Here is a 12,601-nt window from a genome sequence, read left to right on the forward strand (position 1 = left end):
GACAACAATGGAGGGTGGGGAGAGGATGCTGAGGAAAGAGAGCCAGAGATCGACCCGCGATCTAGCAAAACCTCACAAGGATCTACCAGTAGATCACGATCGACCTGTTGAACATCCCTGTGCTAAAGTATGCCTATTGCTCAACTGCTCTGAGTTTTTTCCTACAATCAAGTGGCATATAAATTTTATGAAATGAACGAATGAAAATCTTTTCCAGGAGTCTTTACTCTTGTTACAATCTGAGTGCTCTAGTTGGAGGAGGAGTAGTGGGACGAGAACTCTGTCCAAAGAAGGAAAGTGAGCCCAAGTGTGTAAATCTGAACTACGAGAGTCACGAGTCAGGCCAACACCACAAATCAGAGCAGGCAAGCAAGCAGGCACTAAGGGAATCAGTTTGTGGAACTGTTGAGATAGGAAAGTCTTGCAGGGGCAAGAAGAGAAGGAGAATTGGGCAAGAGCAGGCAAAGGGAGCCGTGTGTGCAAGAGGAGCATTGGCTTCAGGCACCAGGTCCCAGCACGTCCACAAAGGCCAAAGATCTGAGGTCAGTCTCTGTTGCTGGTCCTAACTATCGTGCTCTTCAATCGGTAGAGGGATCTATTTGGCAATGTATGGGTTTTGCTTTGTTTTTTCTCTTCAGTTTCAGGATTGCTAACGCCCAACCAAAAGAAAAGAAAAGAAAAACTTATATGGTCAATTTAAATTGCAACAAACCAAACAATTTCTGAAATGACCCAGCCATGAATATTTTGTAAGGGAGAAGCTTATTTACCAGCTATAGCTTTAATTTAGAAGACAGGTTGCAGAAGTGGTATGCAGTGGCTATTTTATTTATTGCAAGGCTGTTGGAAGCCACCTCCCCTGCCCCAGCCTTAATGCTCTTAAAGGTTTTAATGCTAATTTTAACGCACAGTATAATTTTGCATTAATTTATTTAAAATTATTGAATTCTGCTTTTCCATATTGATATGCATGATTCTAGAAAAGGATATTTCCCAAAGGATTTATTCTAATGAACCTGGATGGATATAAGTGAACTTATAACTTCAGAAGGAAGAGCAGGTCAGAGCTTACTTAAAATTGGAGCCATGGGGAATAATTACTCAAGCCTTGACTGGTTTTGCTTTATTTGCCATATGGTTTGTCCTCACCATATTGGAATGCAAAATTTCAGTGCTGTGGTAATTGTATCTTTGATTAGATCACTTAATTTCCTTTTTAAAAGCCTATCGTTTTAAAAACGAGCCAGCCCCACTTTCCTCTAAGTAATGCAGCATAGACTACCAAACACTATTTTCATTTCAACAATCACCCACATCTAAACACAAATTGTGCTCGTCACACAAATTAAGTTGGCACCTGGGCCAAAATTAATAACTTATGGGGAAATGGAAAATGGGCGGATCAGGACTGGCATCATCACCTGGCATAGTCTGGGGCCATGTACCTTAAGGTAATCCAGTTTATCCAACATTGGCCTCTCATTAAAAAAGAAAGAAAAGAGAAAACTCCTCCCCCAGCTTAAAAAAGTCCAGTGCTTTAAAGAGAAGTAATAGATGAGGCAGTTACAGGTACTGTCACCAAGATCCTTTCTTCTCACTATTGCCTTTGTGCTTGTCCTTGATGTGAGAAACAACAGAGAAGTGTCTTTGCCTGCAACACTCTTGAGTGAGTGGCAAGTCCAATGTAAAGGTAAAGGTAAAATTACCCCTGACCATTAGGTCCAGTCGTGGATGACTCTAGGGTTCTTGCGCTCATCTCGTTTGTCCGCAGACAGCTTCCAGGTCATGTGGCCAGCATGATTAAACCGCTTCTGGCGAACCAGAGCAGCACATGGAAATGCCGTTTACCTTCCCGTCAGAGCGGTACCTATTTATCTACTTGCACTTTGATGGGGTTTCGAACTGCTAGGTTGGCAGGAGCTGGGACCGAACAATGGCAGCTCACCCCGTTGTGGGGATTCAAACCGCCGACCTTCTGATCGCCAAGCCCTAGGCTCCAGGGCCGTCTTAGGGAGATCGGCCGCCGTGGCACGGTGATCTCTCCAGCGCTTCCGACCTGCCGCCTCTCCGCTGCCTCCCTCCCACGCTTGCTGCCCCTCGGGAGGGAGGGTGGGTGAGCGGGGGATGGGGGGCGTGACGCAGGAGTGGCGCGGGGCTCTGAGGGCCCTTCCAGTGCTCCCGGGACGGGAGGCGAGGGCAGCTGGTTCGCAGACAAAGCCCGGGACCGGCATGGGTGGCAGCGGCTGTGCCGCTGGCGCGTGAGCGCCCGGCCAACAGCCCGCCCATGGGGGCCGGAGTGGGTTGGGGAGGGGGCGCCCGGTATGCTGGTGGGCTCACGGGGGCACCCCTGGGGGGGCCGGCACCCTGGCGTGGCGCGCCACTAGCCCCTATGGATGAGACGGCCCTGCTAGGCTCTGTGGTTTAGACCACAGCACCACCCGCGTCCCTAAGTCCAATGTAGAGCAGGCAATTGGTGAGTGGGGGTGCAGGGGAGAAAATGAATGAAACACACATACCACAAACCGGACATGAGTGATCTTGACTATGGTTGTATGAAAGTGACATTAGAACTCAAATTGCACCTCCACAGGGAGTGGAGGCAGAGGTGCTACTGGGAGCATACGAATGCAGCACCAAACACTGGTGCAGTCTGTCATCAATGGCTGGGGACCATCTTTGTGCCTCAGAGGGCTTCAGTTTTGTAACCCCTTTCTGCCACTGTATTTGAATGCTCCAAAAAAAAAAAAAAAAGGGTTACAGTATAGTGGAGGTTAAAGTTAAAATAGTGATGTCTAAATGAGGCAGGGTGCAATTTGATCATTGCCTGGGTTCTTAAATTGACCTCTTAAAAAAAACAGGAAGCTGTGTTGGTCCATCAACAACCCCTGATAGCTCAGTTGGTAGAACACAAGACTCTTAATCTCAGGATCGTAGGTTCAAGCCCCACACTGGGCAAAAGATTCCTGCATTGCAGGGGCTTGGACTAGATGACCCTCATGGTCCCTTCCAACTCTATAATTCTATGATTCTATGAACTAGCTCAGTACTGACCTACAGCCCTATCTGTAGATGCTGGGGATCAAACCTAAATCTTCTGCATGCAAAACAGATGCTATGCAACAGTGCAGGTTAGGATAAAAATCAGATTGCAAGCAACCATTTCACACATTCATTGCATCATTATGAGTGAGAGTTCTTGGTAGTGATTTATGCTGACATTGGCTTTGGTGTGAAAATATTTAGCATTAGAAATTAAACAGTGTATTAATCCCATAGATGGCAGAATGTTCAATACTGTAGATTATAAAATATCAATTGAAGCATTTTGTGTTTGTGAGCAAATAAGCAGGCACTTTCCACAAGAATAGAACCTGATATTCTTTTGTTCTATTTTCAAAAAAGAAAAAGAAGAAAAGGCACCTATTAGAAGGGCTTGCTGTGATCCAGTTTTTTAAAATGACTAAAATTAATGATGTAAGACATATCCCATTTATTTGGAATGCCCTCAATTGTATTTTCACATCTCTTTCATTTTTTTTATGAATGCCCAGCCCCTCCACCTTCAGAGACATACTTCACAAGTAAAATAGCTAATGCAGTATACTTATTCCAGAACCCAATCAACATGTAATATATCTGTATGGGTCCCAGTTGTCCTGTCAGATGCGTCCTCTCCAGGGGAAAGTAAAGTGCCCTTTGAATCAGAAACTCTAAAGGACTCCATGCCTGCATTTCAGCACACAGGTAAGTTGCTTAAATTCCATCATTCAAACTCATTTACCTAGTGCAAGAGTGGGGAATCTCAGGCCTAGACGCCAGCGCTGTCTTAAAGGGATTGTGCGCCCTGGCGCGACGATCCCTCGGCGCCCCCAGTGGGCCGCCTCTCCGCCCACGTCCCTCCCACGCTAGCCGCCCCTCGGGAGGGGGGGTGGCCGAGCGGGGGATGAGGGGCGTGGCGCTGCAAGCCGGCCGCCCTCTGGAGCCCCAGCTGGAGCGCTGGGAAGGGCGCGCAAAGCCCCACACCGCTCCAGTGCCACGCCCCTCATCCCCCGAGGGGCGGCCAGTGCGGGAGGGAGGTGGGCGAGCGGGGGATGAGGGGCGTGCGCTGGAGCGGTGTGGGGCGTGCGCTTGTAGCTTGCCCGCCGGCGCGCAAGCGCCCGCCCGCCCATGGGGGCGGGGGCGGGTTGGGGAGAGAGCACCCGGTATGCCGGCGGGCTCGCGGGGATGCCCCTGGGGGGCCTGGCGCCCTGGTGCACCGCGCCACCCAGCCCCCATTATGAGACGGCCCTGCTAGACGCTGACTGTGGCCTTCCAGACTTCTTTATCTGGCCCTCAAGACTTGAGCGGCTTTGCCTGGCTTGAATGTGTCCTTGAACTCTGATAATACCTCTGGTGTGCAAAGGTAAAATGTGAGTTTCACCCATAGTCTCCAGGTCTACCCACCAATTGCATGTGGCTCCAGAAGGTTGGCAGAATGGAAGATGGCCTTCAAGCTGAAAAAAGTTTCTCCACTTCTGACTTAGCACTAAACCACGACTTAGTAATATGTGCAAACACAGCCATCTACAGTCATGATCTACTTATGTCTGGTCCAAATATTCTACTGCCATAGCCTAGTTCAGTGAAGTGGAGCTGTTGTATCTCATTACTGTCAACTGCAATATTGTCAGCAGTGACTGGCAGTAGCTGTCCAAGGATGAATGTTTTCCCAGTCCTATATATAGATATATATTTCAGGACTGAACCTGTGATCTTCTATGTCTTCCTTTCTTCACCTGATGTTATCCAGATGTTATATTCTGCAACTCACATCTTCCATAGCCAATATGACTATGCTGGTTTAAGTGGGTGGGAGTTGTAGTCCTGGGAATCGCCAGGTTGGGAAAAGCTCTTGCAGGTGCAAAGAGCAATTCCTGTCATACATCTCCTTGTGCCCTTCCTTCAAAGGTAAAACTTAAGTATCTTCTAGAAATGAATCAAGACCTTTTTGGGATGCACACCAAAGATTTTGTAAGTGTAGACTTTACAGCATGTCTGAAGCAGACATATTTTTTGAAACATAGGCATCATACAGATGCACTCATCAGAGAGCAAAGATTGACTACAGGCCCCTGTCGAATGTACGGTGAGTGACAAAGCTAGGTTTGCTGCTATAAAATTAGTCACTGGGAAAGGAAATACCACGCACACTTTTTTTGGCAGTAAGATGCATGGGAATCAATGGCTCGCCAGAACACATTTTTATAGATAGGGCCATCCTATTCTATTTCATATGTGCAGTGCAACATTTTGCCCTTCCTATTTGGCAATGGCTTTATTTTTGTTGAAAATAAATCCAAGGCCTTGCAACAGAGAGCCAGTTGGTGGCTCAGAACTGCCCGAAATTCGGCACATAGCTAGCTCAAGGGGTTTGGAAGCCAGCCACTTATTAGAATTACTCCAGTGAGTATTTACAATATTGTACTCTTTTATGGCATCTGTAAGATGAAAACCACCATTAGTAAAATGCAAAAATACCCCAACCCCAGCAAAAAAAAAAAATCAAAAAAAATCCCCCCTTATTTCAGACCAGATATCTACTACTCTGTGCAACTACTCTGAATAAATTGGTTTGGAAATTGGAGCCTAAGAGAACCCAGACCAACAGGGGGTGAAGTGGAATGGAGAGGAGATAAAGGCAAAAACACATCTCTCCCACAGTGACCCTTATATGGGGTTGATGAACGAGGGCATCAATCTGTGCCATCTATTCTGAATTATACAGAAAATGTGAGTGAATTAAAATAGAAGGTCAAATGAAAAACCATTTAATCCTACTGGGCCATATCCTGTCCTCGTTGAGTGCCTGAACTCCTACTGACTCCTGGTACTTTATATGCAGAAAAAGAGCATTTTTAGTCTTTACATTTCTCATGTCCTCTCTCTCTCTCTCTCTCTCTCTCTCTCTCTCTCTCTCTCTGTGTGTGTGTGTGTGTGTTGTTTTTTAAGGGTTAAGTTTTCTGCAATAAACTTGAGGAGAAAGCAAGAAAAGGATCATTTCCAGCTTCTACAAAGTATAAACTGTGCCTCTCTCGTCATAATTACACACTAGCTCAACTGTTCTGAAACATTCTAAAGATATCAGTAACAATATAAAGATGTCACTAACAGTAGCTTTCCTATTATGTTGAAGAAAAGATAAAAGAGATGAATCCTGGCAGCCTTTGCAACAAACTTACAAATGTAAAAGGTGGAGAAAGCAGGGATTTAGCAACAACTAACCCCAAGCCAGTTTTCAGAGATACAAGTTCCGGACATTAGTCAGGGACCTTGAATGCCATCCGGCTTCTCTAAGAGGCATCCATCCTATCTCAAAGGCCCCATCACGACTGTACGGGAGTTAGATATGCATAAAAAGTTGAGAAACCACCCCACACCAACATGTTATTAATAGCTATGCTTGTTATCAAGCATTATTACAGCTATTTTTTTTTGTCACATTCCTCAGCTTCTATCTTAAAATGCACTCATTATTCTGAGGGGTGGGTGGGTGGGACCTATAAGGTATTCCTAATAATATTGCCTCTCCCTCTCCTTTTAATCCTAAGGACTTCTTCAAACACAAAGGAAGAACACAATGCCCTGAAATGCTCCCCTATAGTTTTGTGCCATTTCTGCTGTTGCACGCCACCCTAATCACCGAGATTCCAGACGCTCACCCAGGGTTTGTGTTTCCCTTTGGAAATGATGCACAGTGGAGACTTTAGGTGTCTTTAGGATATATGCAACCTGAGCCTAGGAAGGAGGGATCCACAGCATCAGCAGCTCTAGAAGGTTCTGATTCTCCCACAGCCACAGCTATGGATTCAAGCAGAAATCAGCCACGGCGCTCTCTCGCTCTCTCTGCCATTCCAGCCTGCCACATTTTTCTCTGGGTCACATCACAGCAAACTCTGCTCTCAAACTCAGGCTCTGTCCTAACAATCCAAGAGCTGGAGGAATATTAAATAGGAGTGGCCAGTGCAGCAGCCCTGCCCTGCCAAGAAGGCTATTGTTGGCACTTATTGGAACTGGACAGGGTTAGGACAGGGTAGCAGTGACGTCAGGCCTCCTTAGGTGCACCAGTGGAGCCAATCCAGTTCTCCTGACCTTGCAGTCAGCTTAACTCCTCCACCCACACCATCCTGGTAAGCAGCTGTGATTCTGCTGTCACGCCATCGTTTTCACCAAACTGCCCACTCCTGTTTCTATGACGTAAATACAAAAAGCAATCAAAAAATAAACACAAAAATTTCATACAAAAAGCCATCTCTGAGCAGATCATACAAATTGGGAGTCTTAAATTGAGAGGGGAAGATCGATGCAAGTCACCTTTTCCTCCTTGGAGGGCAGGTGATATATAAATGTCATAATGAATAAAACCAAAATTTGCTTTATGAAAGCATGAACCTTTTGATACTTAACAGTATCCTTAAAGTGTAATCCTGCGCACATGGACCTCAGGATTATGTCCTCTTGAACTCAGTGGGGCTTACTTCTGAGTAGACATGTGTAGGATTGCACAGCAAATGACTTTGAATTCTTCCCCAAACTAAATGTTAGTAATTTCTCTGTGGGGTTTCCAGTTTTGCAAATAAAGAGTAAGCTCAAATCTCCTCACTGCCATTTTGTGAAATGTGAATCTCCACTCTGATTTAACATTTGTTAATTAAAATGTAATGTAACTGTTTCTGGCACATGTTCGCATTTGCTAATGATGTTGGGTGCAATCCAATCCTTACTACATTTGGATATCTCTAGAATAGAACACTTCATATATATATATATATATAGTTAGAGTGTGTGTGTGTGTGAGTTCTTGTATATATGACTGGCAATTCAAAGTCTAGTTCTGGCTTTCCATGCAATTTTATTTGGCCCCGAATAGCTGTAACAAATTTTAATGGAAATGTAGTAAAAAGTTTCATTTATAAGATTTTTTAAAAAATGTTTTCAAGTTTCAAGAATTAGAGATACAGTGGTGCCTCGCAAGACGAAATTAATTCGTTCTACGAGTGCTGTCATATAGCGAAAATTTCATCTTGCGAAGCACCAACGGGGGAAGAGCAGTTTGATGGGGGGGGGATCGGGAATTTTTTCGTCTTGCGAGGCAAGCCCATTGACAAATTCGTCTTGCGAGACAGCCTTCCGCTAGCGAATGCCTTTCGTCTAGCGAGTTTTTCGTCTAGCGGGGCACCACTGTAGTTCACTACATAAATATCACTTTGGAAGTTGATCATGTTATCTAATGTTAACATGTATTCAGAGTGCTATAACTTAGTTGGATATCGCATTATGAGTGTATGTATTCCATCATTACGTAGCCTTTACTGTTAGATGTCCCCATTTTTGTTATCAAGTCAGATCATTAGTAGAAGTCATCCACTGGTGTGACAAGATATATTTCCAGCCCTTGGACCACTATCAGCATAGTACAGCAATCCTAAGAATAAACAAGCTGGCCATGCCTGCCAACCATTAGACTTCGTCTATACAACAATTTCCACATAGAAATCTGCTTTATAAAACAAAACATATGCTTGCAGCCCTTATTACAGCCTGCAGCATTTGTCAATTTCCCAGTGCCCATTACTCAGTCAGTTTCGCTCCAAGGCTTATATACCGTAACCTGGTTTCAGAAACGGGGATATGTTTATTCCTACTGAACACAGTGCTGAACCCAGGAGGATGACAAATGCCCTTTTATTTCACAGCCCAGACATTCTCACAGCGACTCGTTACAAAAGCAGCTCTCACCAGTCCTGAACAGAGGGAGAGTTTCATAACATCAGAACAATGGCCGCATAATCTCGTTGTCTAGTATCAGCATAGTGACACCACACTGCCACACCACCTCTTTGGCAACAGATAATTTTTCATCTGTTTCCTCACTCTCCAAGGCTCTCAAATTGAGCACCAATGGGGAAACACTGGCGTGCCCTGATGACATCACAGTCATTGGCAGGCTAGATGAAGAATGGCTGTTTCTTATTTAAGCAATATGTGTTACTCAAGCTCTCTGGCCTCCCAAGACAGACTGTGATGACTGCGAGTGAGTATAGAACGTATTGTATTTTTTCCCCTTCCAGCTCAGTCTTTTAAGTCAGTGGCATGAGCTACAAATGAAGTGGATTCTGTGCTTGCCTAAATCTTGTATAGTGCTCTGAAGATCACACTTCTGTCTGTGAGAGTTGAGAGACCTGCATCCTAAGCATCCTTCCACAATTACTGTTATTTTTATATCCCACCTTTCCTCCAAGAAGCTCAAGGCGATGTACATGGTTCTCCTCCTAGCCATTTTATCCTCACAGAAACATTGTGAGGTAGGTTAAGGCAAGGCTACCCAGTGAATCCACTTATGGTTAAAACAGTAGGGTGGTGGTTGCATTCTGCAAGGTATCCATGGTTAGATCTCAAGAGTTATCTGACTAGGATTAAAAACTGAGGCCAATGCTGATAGTGTGTTCCTGCTGTGAAGGTGACCTGGTCTGTCACACAATCTTGGCTGGATGATAAAAGGTAAAAGGTAAGGTAAATGTCTGGTCAAAGACGACTATGGGGTGCGGTGCTCATCTTGCTTCAGGCCGAGGGAGCCGGCGTTTGTCCACAGACAGCTTTCCAGGTCATGTGGCCAGCATGACTAAATCGCTTCTGGCGCAACAGAGCACCGTGATGGAAGCCTGATTGCACGGAAATGCCATTTACCTTCCCGCCACAATGGTACCTTTTTATCTACTTGCACTGGTGTGCTTTCGAACTGCTAGGTTGGCAGGAGCTGGGACGGAGCTCACCCTGTCGCGCAGATTCGAGCTGCCGACCTTCCGATCAGCAAGCCCAAGAGGCCCAGTAGTTTAGACCACTGTGGCACCTCCGTCCCTCAAATATATATCTATATCTATATCTATATCTATATCTATATCTATATCTATATCTATATCTATATCTATATATATGTGTGTGTGTGTGTGTGTGTGTGTGTTTCCCTAGGTGGAAACTACCTGTAGGGATAGAAAGAGTTTATTCTGGATCCCTATAGAATAGGAGCAGCTGCATCTGGGACGCTGTCTTTCTATTTTGTTTAACAGTAGATGCTAGACATGTTCCAGAAGCCAAAAGAGTGAAAAGACTTTCTAGAACTCAGCCCAGGTGGGGGGGAAAAACACTCTGGGTGCCTGGTTACCACCATGTGGAAAACATAACATTTGTACAGTTTTACCACCACTCGTTATATTTTATATCACAGCGAAAAGATCCACATGACTTTGCCATGTTTATCTATATACAACACTTGTCACTACACCATGAATTTCTCCAAGAAATTATAAAGCTGCAGTTCCGTTTGCCAGAATGGGTGGCCGTTGCATATTTCTTCTCTGAAGTTCTGGGGGAAATGTAGAGTTCATTTTGAGACGAAAAGAACCTCTTGGGCAAATTCATGCCATATCTGAGCAACTTGGAGATTAAGTTCTCCAAGCGATTTACTAGTCTGATGGTGTAGGGGGGGCTCTACAAACAGAATAGCCTTCCCTCCCTTAATAAGGTCACCCTCCAGTCCAGCCTATAGAGAAGTGCAAAGAAGGAAAAAGTGATATACCAGATGCATGCCCCCCCCCCCCCGCTCACATGATTATCTTCACAAGAATAAACCAAATGTTTGAATAGGGCTAAAATGGGCAATATAACACCAAATGCTACTCACTCTTTCATGAAGGGTAAGACAAGAAGTATTTAACTTGGGTTGCTTCCAGACTGTCATTATTCTGCGCAAAGAATTCATTCACATATCAGAAATTTGCATTTGTGCAATCAAAGTGGGTTAAAGCACTTTCGTGCAACAAACCCACTGTTTTAAAAAATAGGAAAAAATCCAGACTTTTAGCAGGTAGGAAAGTGACACAAGCACACTAATAAGTATGGGACAATTGATTAATTGGTGGGAAGGTTTGCATAATTCTAAACCATTGTAAATGGCCTGCTTTTTCATATACTGAATATGTGTACAATTCAACACAGTTAATCTTAAAGGGGGGGAACCGAGTTACTTCTGAATACTGATTTTATTTCTTTAAAGCTAAAATAATAGTTAAAATGAAGTTAAAATAATAGTTCAGTAAGAAATATAAAGAAAATAAGAGAAGCATACTGAAAACTAAACATTTAAAACACTGGCCAAAGTAATTTTTTTAACAATTTAGAACACTGTGGAAATATTGAGAAAAATAGTGAGTGCTTTTCTCCTCGCCTCCCAACTCCTCAGCTAAGCCGCACACAGAGTAGACCCAAAAGGACAATCTTTTGGTAGCCATGAGCAATTTGTCCACTGCTATCAATTGGTTTTCTCTGAATATTGCTTAGTCAGGAACCACCCCAAGTAAATAAAATAAAATAGAAAGTGTTGGAACACAACCACAGGGTTCCATGAAAAAAAAAATCCATGTTCGTGGATTGCACAAAAATGTGTAATTATTATAGGTATTGATCTAGCTATCTACAAACCCTCCCGCCCCACAGATAGACACATCTGGTTAGGGGAAGGAAAGAGTCCTCATTGAGGATCTAAGTCAGGGTTGAAGAATACTATGCACAATCTTTAAAAATGCATTATGTATATTTTAAAAGGCTAATCTTTTCTCCTTCCATATCTGGTGCCAGGATGGACCTGGCATTGAAAGCATTTTTGCTATTAGCAGACAATGGGGACTCAGGTTTTTTTTTTTAATAAAAAAAATAGCCATGAGAAAGCAATGATTCTGATTAAGTAAATTCCACTGAACTCTTTCTAGTAAGCATTATTCAGGTCATGAATGCTAATTTGTCCTGCAGGGGGCTGTGGGTAATTACCCAGAAAAACTATCAGCTTTATTGAGTTGCTACAAAATAGTGTTGCTGAATGGTGTGCACTTTAAAGGAAGACAACCTTGATATGTGAGCCAGTATTTTTAATAAAATAATTAAATTAAAGACTTTACAAGGCAAACCCGAAAGAAAATAAGTGACCTTTTCCTTCAGAAAAAAAAGAGAGAAATATTCCAGAATAGTTTTGTTTAATAGTCAAATAACATTTGCATGCAAAATTATGCCTCACAGAAGCACCACTGTGACACCTACAGCAAACATAGTTTCTGCATATTTAAAGTTGCGTGGAATCAGAACCATCTAAAAAAAAAAAAATTGAAGCAAATGTGTCACATTGGCTGCATTCCAGCAGCCCCACAGAACTGCTGACATTTCTAAAATCGAGATAATTTAATCCCATATGGGAATCCATACCACAATTATATTGTCCCTGTTCCGACACAGTCCTGATTTTGCACTTCTTTTAAGCCTAGCTTTTTATAATTTTAATTCCCTTCACCAATAAAGCAATTTGCATTCACAAGAGTCTTCTTGGCTAAGTGAGACAGAGGGAGGCAAGGAGGAGGAAGGAGAAAAGGGGGTGGGGAGAAAGGGAGAGAGAATGAGAGAGATCTGCTATGTGACCTGGGTCTCTTTACAGTTGATTACAAGGAAACAACCTCTACTACAAAACCATTTTGCTCATCTGTTTTTAATTGATACAGAGCATTGTGCTACAAATCACGAG

This window comes from Lacerta agilis, chromosome 6 (genome assembly GCF_009819535.1).
Source record: "Lacerta agilis isolate rLacAgi1 chromosome 6, rLacAgi1.pri, whole genome shotgun sequence".
NCBI lineage: Eukaryota > Metazoa > Chordata > Lepidosauria > Squamata > Lacertidae > Lacerta > Lacerta agilis.